The sequence below is a fragment of the Poromitra crassiceps genome (assembly GCF_964638095.1).
Source record: "Poromitra crassiceps genome assembly, chromosome: 10".
Taxonomy (NCBI): Eukaryota; Metazoa; Chordata; class Actinopteri; order Beryciformes; family Melamphaidae; genus Poromitra; species Poromitra crassiceps.
Window position 1 is genome coordinate 24656109 of NC_139631.1, and position 12500 is coordinate 24668608.

At 46.8% G+C, this 12500-nt stretch overlaps 1 protein-coding gene and 1 pseudogene across 9 annotated transcripts in view; both read left to right on the top strand.

Annotated features, from left to right (window-relative positions):
• The window catches only part of trpm3 (transient receptor potential cation channel, subfamily M, member 3), a gene marked incomplete at both ends in the record, with an annotated part of 249023 nt that overhangs the window by 167126 nt on the left and 69397 nt on the right, over positions 1 to 12500 (top strand). The window lies entirely within an intron of this gene.
• Positions 565 to 2040, top strand: LOC310783032 (pyruvate dehydrogenase protein X component, mitochondrial pseudogene; annotated as a pseudogene). Its single transcript has one exon. The product of its transcript is annotated as a pyruvate dehydrogenase protein X component, mitochondrial pseudogene (transcript).

Below are 12500 nucleotides of genomic sequence, written 5' to 3' on the forward strand. Positions count from 1 at the left end.
GTCTGGGCAACCCTGCAGCTAATCCTACTGTGCCTGTGTGCATGATTTTCCTTGCAATGGCTATCACCATGTGACTGCCATACTGTAAATGCTTAAAAACATAAATTGGCTGTACTCTATTATACAGTAGCACAGCTATTATACAGTATATGGGGATGGATTTTATGTAATGGATTTATGTGTATTTTTTATGGCCACATCTTACTACTATAATTGGAGAGCTGTCTGTCTGTCCAGAAAAATATCTTCCCACCGATGATCTCACTATTACATGACTGTCAACAGTCATTGCTCGAATGACATCACTGATGACATCACAATTGCTTGAGTCATATCACGCTATCAGCCTAAACGTACCTTTTGAGTGGATGGATAAATTCAGAAGGAGGCGGTATAATGCAACATAAAGGATGCCAACTGCCATAAAGCATCAAAGAAGAAAAACGTATCTTTCTTATATTTCTTATCTTTCTTAATCTTTCTTTAATAGTATATTGTCCTTCCTCCAGTGGGCAGGTCAGGAGAAGTGGGCAGCTTGACAATTCACAGACGGAGGACGACAACATGGTGGCCTCCTTGTGTCTGGGTCGTCAATTGATTCAATTTGGCCTCAGATTATCTCATTGTAAAGCGTGTTTAAAGACACATTGGTGGCAGGAGCATGTCAGGCACTTCTTTCAGTCTCCGTCTTTCCTCAATGTCGCCCCTCTCAAAGTGCAAATGCAGGCACTCTCCCCCACCATGGAGGAGGGGAACATCGTCAAATGGCTAAAGAAGGAAGGTGAGGCAGTGGCAGCAGGCGATGCCTTCTGTGAGATTGAGACTGATAAGGCCGTCGTTACCATGGAATCCAGTGACGGTGGAATCATGGCAAAGATCTTGATGGAGGAGGGCAGTCGCAGCGTGCGCCTAGGCACTCTCATTGCCCTCATGGTGGAGGAAGGGCAGGACTGGAAGCAGGTGGAGATCCCCCCTCCAGAAGCAGCAGCTCCCTCCCCAGCCTCGCCTGCTGCCCATGCAGAAACTGTCCCAATTGAAGCCCCTGCCGCCGCCGCTCCTCCTCCACCAAAACCAGCCACCTCAGGACCGTTACGTCTCAGCCCAGCAGCAAGACACATCCTGGACACCCATGGTCTGGACCCCAAATTGGCCACACCCACTGGGCCAAGGGGACTTATCACCAAGGAAGATGTGCTGAACCTTTTGAAGATATCCCCTGCACCCAAAGCAGCCCCAACTATGGCCACCCCAGCTCCCCTGAGTCCTGTCTCTACCCCGGCAGCTGTCCCACCACCCCCATGCAGCAGGCCCAACATACCGCCACTCTCTGTACCAGGGAAGACAGGGGCACCGGGCACTTTCACAGAGATCCCAGCCTCTAATGTCCGCCGTGTGATTGCTCAAAGACTGACTCAGTCCAAGACCACCATCCCCCACGCTTATGCCACTGTTGACTGTGACATGGCTGCTGTCATGCAGCTCCGTAAAAACCTGGCCCAAGAACAGATCAAAGTGTCTGTCAATGATTTCATTATCAAGGCAGCTGCTGTTACACTTAAAGAGATGCCAGAAGTGAACGTAACCTGGGATGGGAACGGCCCCCAAGCACTCGAATCCATCCACATCTCCATCGCTGTGGCAACCGAGAACGGCCTCATCACCCCTATCATCAAGGATGCTGCAAACAAAGGAGTACAGGAGATCTCAGCCAACGCTAAGACATTGGCCCAAAAGGCTCGAGATGGGAAGCTTCTGCCTGAGGAGTACCAGGGAGACTCATTCAGTATATCTAACCTGGGGATGTTTGGTATCAGCGTCTTCAGCGCGGTGATCAACCCTCCCCACGCGTGTATCCTCGCCGTGGGTACCTCCAGGGCTGAGCTGCGACTGTCTGACGATAACCGGACCCTGCGCACCCAGCACCTGATGACCGTCACCCTGTCCAGCGACGGGCGGCTAGTAAATGAGGAATTGGCCTCACGCTTCCTCGATAAGTTCCGCGCCAATCTGGAACAACCGCAACGCATGACCCTGGCCTGAACGATGAAGAGAGAACGTGGAGAGAGAGGGAGAAACCCCTGCATGATGAAGTCTATTTCATGTGTACACAAGCAGAGGACACACCCTCAGCGCCCACAGCATCCCAGGCGGGAATCGAACCCCGGACCTGTGAGGCGGCAGCGCTACCACTGCGCCACCGTGCCCCCGAGCTTCTTAGGAACCTGAAAGCAGGTCCTCCTGACCATACTCTCAAGAACGGCACCCAGATGGTGGTGGTGCAGATGATGGACATGGTGGTTGAATGTGAGATTTCTGTAGGGACAAACAAGGTGAAAGGATCTTCCTGCCAAGACTTCCTCACCATGACAGAAATGATGAGCTTCCATTCACCTTTCTCAGTTACCATCAATGAAGGGCAAGAGAATGAGTTGGCATCTACCTCAGCCCGTGTTTGCTCAGCTCTACACAGCCTTCTCCAGGGGAAAGCCAAGCCAGCAGCATGAAAGTACTTATTGAAGGTGATGAGGAGGGATTAACAGACATCGTCTATAAGGAGCTACTGCAATCCTGTACCCATACAAACATTTCCATTACTGCCCGCATGGTGCAGAGAAGCCACTCTAGAAATTGAGCGCGCGTAGTTCTAGAAAATAGACATAGATTCAGTGTTGGATACCCAAAGGATAGCACACACAGGATATTCAGGAGAACGTTGACTAACCTCAATTTCACCCATTTATTCCGGCGATGTCAACAAACATGCTAATGTTTTGGCCTCGTGGCCTTCATCAGAGCATGAGAGATTGGAGATTGTCTGTGAAAGAAAGAAGAATATCTCAATCTACCTGTTGGGTCATTGTGCATTTTCTGAACTGTTTCTGTATTTTGGTTTGTGTTCATATTGCATCAATCACTGCCATCCGTTACAAGTCATGGCAGCACCATTGGCAGCTGTCAAAGCTCATCACTGAGACACAGTTATGCAACGCCTCAGGTTTTTAATGCCCCCTCAGCAACAAGTTACACATGTGTGTACTTCCTCTGTACAGTATATATACTTCCTGTACAGTATATACTTCCTGTACAGTATATACTTCCTCTGTACAGTATATACTTCCTGTACAGTATATACTTCCTGTACAGTATATACTTTCTCCAGTCCCTATTGTATATTTGATGTAACCTCATTAGTGGAAGGGGGACTGGAATATACAGTAAGGACAGCTCTGGCTGGGTGCAAACAGAATCCATGTCTGTAGGCAGGAAACTGGGGTTGGAAGGCTGTAAATACGGTGGTTGCAGCCAGCATATTCACACGCTAGAGTAGACAAAGAGCTCTGTGCCGTGCCAGAGATGCACAACTCTCTCGTGACTTGTCCACCCCAGCTTAACCAGGCATGGTCCAGCCTGGCAGCGCGTGGACACAGCTTAACCAGGCATGGTCCAGCCTGGCAGCTGGACCATGCCTGACAAATGCAAATGAACCTGGACTTCCCTCAGACGGTGTCAGGCAGCACATGGTGAGATGTGTTGCCTGGGTCCAGACCTTCAAATCCACTCAGTTGACTTTTGGCTGCTTCTTGGTGGTAGAAATGGAGTGTAACGAGTTGACAGTTCAGTCTATCATAATCTATTATATTATCTATTATACATCTATTATAATTATACAAATGTGACTGTTGATTTGTCGTTTTTGTGATTTTGGCTAATCCGAAAATAAATCTCCATTGAGATCTCATGGTGAAACACAGGGAGAAAACTTTCTTTTCTCTCTCTCACTGCAGAGCCATTTCAACAAGTCTCCAGCGATGGCTGCAATGGTTTTTAATCACATAGCCTACCTGCCTCGCACAGAGGGGGAGTGAAGGATGGAGAGAGAGAAGAGAGACAATAGAGAGGAGAGGGTGAGCAGAAATGGAGAGAATTAAATAAGGGCGAAGGACACTCAAAGTAGCTGAGGAGAGAAGGGGGGCAGGGAGTGAGGCAAGATATTACCTTGAAGTGCCTCCACTGAATAAGCAGAATGAGGGCAAAAAAGAGAAAAGCAAGAAATTGAGTCAATGTTGGCTCAAGTCCATTTGACCCTGATCACCAGCACTATTTATCTGGGAGCATGAGTACAATGTGTATTGAATGTGTGCATACTGCAGGTGCATGCGTGTGTGTGTGTGTGTGTGTGTGTGTGTGTGTGTGTGTGTGTGTGTGTGTGTGTGTGTGTGTGTGTGTGTGTGTGTGTGTGTGTGTGTGTGTGTGTGTGTGTGTGTGTGTGTGTGTGTGTGTGTGTCACCTTCACTGACCCCCCTATAGCAGTGGTTTCATTAATCATGGTATACATAACGGGTGAAATATACAGTACCTGAAGGTAATTGAATTTGGAAGCAAGGCCTCGCGTCGCAGATTAGCTCCGGCACTCTGACCTCCACTGTGGAACCGCCCATACAGAGCAGATTATATTTAAGCTACATTGAAAGTCAAGGAGGCCTTGACAAGCTTGTCTGACACAGAGCGGTTCTTGATTCTTCTTATCTGGCTAATGTCGCCACTATTGAGGATGTCCAAGTATGTGACCAATTGGGTTTTTGCACTGGCTGTTTGGATCGGTAGTGAGTGTATTGTCCGTGAGAGGGAATTCTTTCCTCAGGTGCCGCGAATACATACAGATAAGACAATATAGGACAACGGGGGAGGGGTGTTATTTACAGTATATGACAGAGTGAGTCTTTCTGCATCTCAGTGTCCCGTACCTGTGACCTGAGGGAAGGAGGGTGAGAGAGCAGAGGAGTGGGAGTGCTCACGGTTATTGATTGCCCGTGCTTTCCGTGTTAGGCCTGAGGAGGTAAGGTGCTTTCCGTGTTAGGCCTGAGGAGGTAAGGTGCTTTCCGTGTTAGGCCTGAGGAGGTAAGGTGCTTTCCGTGTTAGGCCTGAGGAGGTAAGGTGCTTTCCGTGTTAGGACTGAGGAGGTAAGGTTTTGCAGATTCAGGTGGGTTGATCTATGGATAACAGTATCAAAGAGAAAACACGCACATCCAAAACCAGATTGGGCAGGTGCCGAGCTCAAAGGTGACAAGTAGTAAAAAATGAATAAAAAGCTTGCGCACTGCGTGGGCTCCAGTTTCAGTGTTTTTTATTTTAACACGCAAAAAGTGACGTTTCGACCGCCAAAGCTCTTCATCAGACTGGCAAAGGACTGTGAGACGCCATCTTAAATACATACATTGAGGTCACATGATACAATTACAATGCAATCATGCAGGATGGGTTACAGCTGTGGTTACATGGTCAGGTCAGGTGAGCTTCTTAGAAGTACTAATTGTAAACAATAATACATGAACAATTAGAGACCATAAAGCATGATACATATTAAAGTTGTTCTTTGAATAAATCAATTTTGGTATAAGATCTATGGACATGTCTTGCATGGCTGGTAGCGTTTATGAACGCCAATGGTGTGTTGGTTCGACGCAGAGATTGTTGTCCAGAGTGATTCCTAAGTAGGTATTTGAATGATTCGACCACCTCTACTGTTTCTCTGTGGATGGTGGTGGGACAGGGACTGTTATCAGGCACTGGGGGTGGTGGAGGGGGTGGGGGGGGGGGGGCGGGGAGGGTCACTCATGACCAATTCTTTGCCTTTGGAAACACTGAGCTAGCTGCAGTGTCGTGGTTTGAATCTGGCTCCCAAACGTCAGTCTCTCCACTGTATGCTACTAATAAAGCAGCAATACTAGAATCTAGAATAAAGTGTGTGACGTATGCCGTTCTGCAAGCAGTTCGAATATGAGAAACCTATTCAAATACACTTTAATTAATTCAGGGCTTCCTACAACACAATCAGTACAGTGAGCATGGTCAAGGGTATTCAATTTAATCTGCGATCCATTGTTTTAAATTCTTTGACCCGTGGGCTTTGATTTGTGTGATGTGGCTGCACGGATGGCTGGCTCATTGAATGGGCTGAACTGATAGTGTAGGTTCTGGATCAGCAGATAATACTGTATATGTGGGCACTTGAGGATATATGCATACCTAGATAGTGTGGAGACAATAAGGGGGTAAGGTGTGGAGGTGTCGCCTCCTGTGGCGTTGTGACCTCGTTACTCATTACAATAAGAGTCATTTGGGGCTAAAGGTGTGTTCATGTGTGAATGGACACACAGAGAGTATATCATTATGAGGAAATGATGAATATGTGAACTGCTACAGTATTCAACCCTGTGGCGGAGAGATAAAACGGTCACTAGTGGGTATAGGAGAATAGCTCTAGGTATGGTTCCAGGTTGTGGATGTGCATGGCTGAGAAAATGTTATGTGGTGTGGAATGAAGCTGAGCATAATGGTAAGCAGTGTGAACCGCGATCACTCTGTCGTTTAGCATTCTACTGCTGGAGTGAGAAAAGAAAGAGCTAAGGAGGTCAGGGATGTCTTTGTAGTACGAATATACATGTACTGTAGACAAACTGCAACTTTTTTCATTTGGTTAAATGAATCAAGCTGGTTAAGAAGGCTGGCTCCGTGGTCGGTATGGAGCTGGACTCCCTTACAACTCTAGTGGAGAGAAGGTCCTTGGCCAAGCTGCTTGCCATCATGGACAACCCTTCCCACCCTCTCTACAGCACTCTGGACAGCCAGAGAAGCACCTTCAGTCGCAGGCTAATCTCTCTTGGCTGCAAGAAAGATCGCACCAAGAACACTTTTGTTCCACGGGCCATCAGGCTGTACAATGCCTCCCCATTGTGCAGGGGGCGTGGAGGCGCGGCCCCAGCAACCTGCAGGGGGCGTGGCCCCAGCAACCTGGGCCACTGAGACTTGAGACTTTAGACTTGAGACTTTAGTATTTATTTGTGTATGTACTGCAGGCACTTTCTCTATGCATATGTTTGCGCACTGCACAGGCACAGGCACTTGTTTACTTGATGAGATAATCTGAGGACTGGCTCTCCTATCTTGTTTATCTTTTTATTGCCTCTTCTTTTTTAGTATTTTAACATGCTTTTTATCCTTCATATGTACTTTGTTATTTGTATGTGCAACTGGAAGCTGCTGTACAACAGAATTTCCCTCTGGATTAATAAAGTATTTATCTATCTATCTATCTATCTATCTATCTATCTATTTCCCCCCCTTTTTGGGGCCGGTGTGCAGCATGCACAGCAGGGCCCTTACATTACACTCAGTCGCCGCATTTGAGCACGGATCCAGGGCGAGGTAATGTCTTTCCACTTTCCAGTCCGGTAGGTGGCGGTAATGCACCTCTGGCTAATATTGTGGCTAGCTCGTTACAAGGAGGACGCTGCGGCATTAAAGTTGAGAGCCTGTGTCCCAGTTCACTTGAAGGCAACACATCGTTGCCTTGAACCAATGGTGACTGGTGAAAAGTGAAAAAAAGCTCTCTCTGACTCTGTCTGCTTCATGTGTGGGCGTGCCGACTTTCCCCCGTTCCCTCTCTGCTCGCTCTATGGCGAGTCCTTCAGTCCTCACTGCAGCACCCCGACACACAGGAGGACAGACACAGCGAAAATGGCAGCGGCTTCGTCTTGCAAGCCGCCCAACGCTTGTAGAAAAAGCAGATGCACGAAGCGAAATATGGAAATATTTTGTATACGTTGCCGACAGCGAAGGCAAGCCCGTGGACACATCGAAACCAGTGTGTAAAAGGTGCTTCAACGCGACCAAAGCGAAAGGCTCAAACACATCGAACCTGGCTAAACATCTTGCCGACAGGCACCCCGACCTGTTCAAAGAGTTTAAAGACCGACAGGTTAGCGAACGTGAACGATAAACATACATGCCCTCAAATAAGTCCAACGAGTATTGTGTGACAAGCGAACTTGTTTCACTGAAAAAGTTCGCTTGTCACAATAGCCTACTCGTTTACAGTGAAACACGAGGCAATGTGCTCGAGCACAGATCTCTGCCAAGGAGCAAGTCATGACATGTAACGTTTAGGGGAGGGGACATCAGATGACTGCATACCATGTACAATATTTAATAACACTATGGCCCTCAATGCCAGTGTTATTAAAGCTTTTACATGGTAAGCAGTCATCTGATCTCACCTATCCTAATATTTACAATAATCCCAATTATTAATGATATACGAATTCATTGTAAAAAACACCTAGCCTACACGTATGGGGGGGCGGGGGCTGGGAATACACCACATAATAAGCCTACATTTCAATAGCCTACATTTATGTGTGAAAATAATATATATTACTAGATTAACCATAAATCTGGCACTTCATGTTAATGAAGCTTAAACCCAGGATTATTAACCCACATAGGCTACACTACAGCACAGGCACACTACAGTTGATGTGCACTCAAAGTAGACTGAACACAAATGACTCAATACACCTTGGCAGAGTTCTGCACTTTACTGAGCACACCGGCCCTATGCCAGGTTTCGACCTGGCCTTGTTTTATAATTTGTGGGCGGCTTTTCATCCAGACTCCCCAATAGCGAACGTACACTCAATCCAACGAGAAAACTCAGGTGCAAGGCAAAAATAAACTTATTAGAAAATAGAACAGGCCAGCACACTCAATGTCCTTTCACAAATGTATTTCTCAGTTGGGCACAGCAGCAACTGACGTTTCAGCCAAAAGGCCTAGCTTCTTCAGCGTTGTCTCACACACCATACAGTATATTTACTCATCAGATTTGGACAAAACCTGGGTGAATGATGCAGCTCACCACTGCACTCCAGCATTTTCCAAATTACATCAGTTGACTCAAGGAGGGGCCGCTACAATTCAAAGTAAGGTGACATTTGATTTATTTTCTTTGTTTTCTTTTATTTTCTTGTTTCTTGTTTAATCTCATCAAGGGGAGGCTATGGACTGATCTCTGGCATTCTGTACCCATCTGCACCAGCAGGAAAGGTGATGCCTCTTTCTGAGGTTTCATCCATCAACCCCAGCCCCCCCCCCACCCACCCACCCACCACACACACACACACACACACACACACACACACACACACACACACACACACACACACACACACACACACACACACACACACACACACAATCAAACTTCTTTTTTTATCCAAACATAAAAGAGACAAATACCGGTAAATAAATATGAACTCGCAATCTAGAGCGCTGGACTCTAGCCTATTTAGTTGTTTTATGTGACTCAAAAAAATGATAATAACTGGCTTACAGACAGCAAACACACATATAAGGTACCTTATAATTCCATTTTAATCGGCCCATACCCGAGGGAAGCGTCCATGCCCCGAAGACAAAGATGAAAAACATACGCACGCATACTCACAGTATCTCTCTCGCGCACACACACAGACCCACATCAATGAGGAATTCCTTTAACCCCAATTTCCCAGTAGAAAATGTCTTTTCCTGGTCAACGACACCATTCGTGATTGATTGTCACCGGCTCACCCGGCCTTGGCCTTGATAACACTACAACTCGACTCAAATTAAATACGTGACACAGAGCATCTGATCCAAACTGAATTCCAAGGAGTGGGTCAGAAAAGAACAGGACATCGTGATGTCAAAACATGACAGAAAAAGCAAAGATCAACAGTAGCCAGGACATCGCCGTTTTGCAAGCCGCCCTTTTGCGTTCCGCCTGTCAGATCATGTTGCGTTCACAGTTCTGCTTCTTACAGTTTCCTATAGGTGCTAGCATGATGGTGTGGGGGGTGGGGGCATTGGGGAGTCGGGGCGCAAAGATGACCCGCATACAGTAACACACTTCCTCTGGTCATGCTGACGCTAATTTGACACATGCAAGGGCACTCGCCGACACTTGTGCACGCGCACGCGCACACACACACACACACACACACACACACACACACACACACACACACACACACACACACACACACACACACACACACACACACACACACATACAATGCAATCACACACACACACACACACACATACAATGCAATCACACACGCAGAGGGTGAGTCAGACCTCTAATGAGGGCCATTTAAGCATGTTAAGTGCATCCCGCTCGCACACTCCTCTCTCCATCCCAAACTCCCTCCGTCCCTCTTTACATCCTGCCGTCCCCGGCTGGACAAAACAGACAGTTGTGCTCAGCGCCTCTCATCGACCACTTCTGTCCCTTTTATCCTGTCCCTGATTTTCTCCCTCTTTCATGGTAGTTTCCCTCCCAAGAGGTGCTGTGTGAGGAGCTTGTTGGAGTGTGTGATGTGTGCGATTGGACATGGATACAGTCAATGCAGGAACAGGGAGTGTGGGTGAAGGAAACTGGGTGAGACAGGATGAGAGAGAAATCAATGGGTCCCAAAACGTCTCCTGTAGCTCCCCTGGCTCTCTCACACTCTCTCTCTCTCTCTCACACACACACACACACACACACACACACACACACACACACACACACACACACACACACACACACACACACACACACTCCCTCTCACACACACACACACTCACTCTCTCTCTCTCGCTCTCACACACACACACACACACACACACACACACACACACACGCTAATGATAAAATCCATCTGTATATGATGGTTTCTTGTCAAACTTATTGAGATGAGGAGGTTTGATACCGGCATGTAATGAGACTTCAGAGACGTGATTATTTTGACTGCAGGCCAGTCAAATGCCTTCTTCTCTTCCGATGCGGCGATGCTGCTGTGGGATCGCTCTCATAGATAGTGAAGGAAATAGTGGAGGAGGTAGAAGATAATGAAGGAAAGGAAGTATGAGACCTGCTGTGACTGAAGTAAAGAAAGAAAGGAGAAACAGTACAGATTGGACTCAGTGGTTCTCAAACTTTTTCACATCAAGGACCCCTAAACTGACACAAATTAGACCACGGACCCGCATTTGATAAGATTTTGTCCCAAGGTCCGCCATCTGATAAGATTTTTGTTATGTGTTATTACAGAAAGTATATGAAACCCATGACCAAAATAGTCATACATTCTGTCATTGTGTTACTTATGGATGGAATTATAGTTCAAATAAAGTATCCCCCTTTTTGCTGGGGACGCCCTGGAACCCCCTCAAGGACCCCTGGGGGTCCCCGGAACCCACTATGAGGACCACTGATGATAAAACATAGACCTAGTTCATTATCAGTGTATCTGACTCTTAGCTCTGGGCTCTCTTGCACCCTAGTTGATCAGCTGCCTTCATCTCTTGACTTGCTACAGTATTTGACATGAGGAAACATAATTTATAGCATGTTACATACACACTTAGAAGCACTGCTAATACAACACTTCTTAGGTGGACAAATGAAGAAACAGAGTCTGTCCCTAGAGATGTTAGCACGTCTGTGGGCACTCATGCATACTGCACTCCTCCACTGACTACTAAAGCACTAGCACACTTGTTGTACATGTATATGAACATATAATGTATTGATCACTATACCACACCAGTCCATGCAAATTAGGCAACAAAACAACAACGTATGTTCTGCTGTCATGTGACATTGTTGTAACTAATTTGCCTAGAGGATTGTGGGAGATTCACATCAAACCTAAAATGTGGAGATTTTAAAGTGACATTTAATACAACTGAACCTAATGCAACGTTTCTTTGCTTGATTAATTGTATACTCAATAAAGTTGATTTGGACAAAATGACTTACCACACCATGATTAAGTTAATGTGAAGTGCCTCATTTCCAGTCACCATGGCTGAACTTTGCTTTTGAAGACCACAGTCCTGTGGTGAGTGAAGACCACAGTCCTGTGGTGAGTGAAGACCACAGTCCTGTGGTGAGTCAGTGCGCCGCATCAAAGACAAGCACAAACACTGATACTGAGAGCAAAAAAACACGGCAAGCAGAAAGGAACATGGAAGATGAAGTATAGTGAGAAGCGGGGAGAGGGGAAAGACAGATGTATACAGAAAGTCTGCAGTTCATTTTGTACCTGGCCCGCTGACAAAATGAACAGCTTGTCTGAACAAGCACGACACTGTTATACTGTTGGTGGAGTAAACACACTGTGAACTCCAACAGGCCGGATTCCATCTCCGCTAAACTAGCTCTGATACCCGGTGGAACACACAATCACTGGCCATTTAGTTAGGCCTCACTCACACAGTTGACAGATGTAGCCTCTCCCCTCTCTGCCCAGAGGGCTTTCAGAGTCCACTGCGCTGGCTGATTCCAACTCCGCTCAGGTGTGCTCCATCAGTAGCTAACGAATGGAGCTCTCCATGGGGCTGAACCTGTGTTCACTCATCTTGGCCGCTAATTAGCCATTTTTGCCCATTTAGTCGGCCCCAGAGCCATGTAGATAGAAGAGTCCCGACATCTCCATTCACTCCAGTTTTTTACTCTCAAGAGTTCCAGGAAGTAAGGTCCTGGATTAAGACATTACCAGCTTTATTTTAGCATGCAAAAGTAGCGCGAGACCCATTCCTGGCTGTTCATTGGCTAATGAGTCTCACATTTTGGTCCTCCGCTGACGCCACTCTCTCTAGGGGACACTAGTCGGCCCTAATGAACAAAA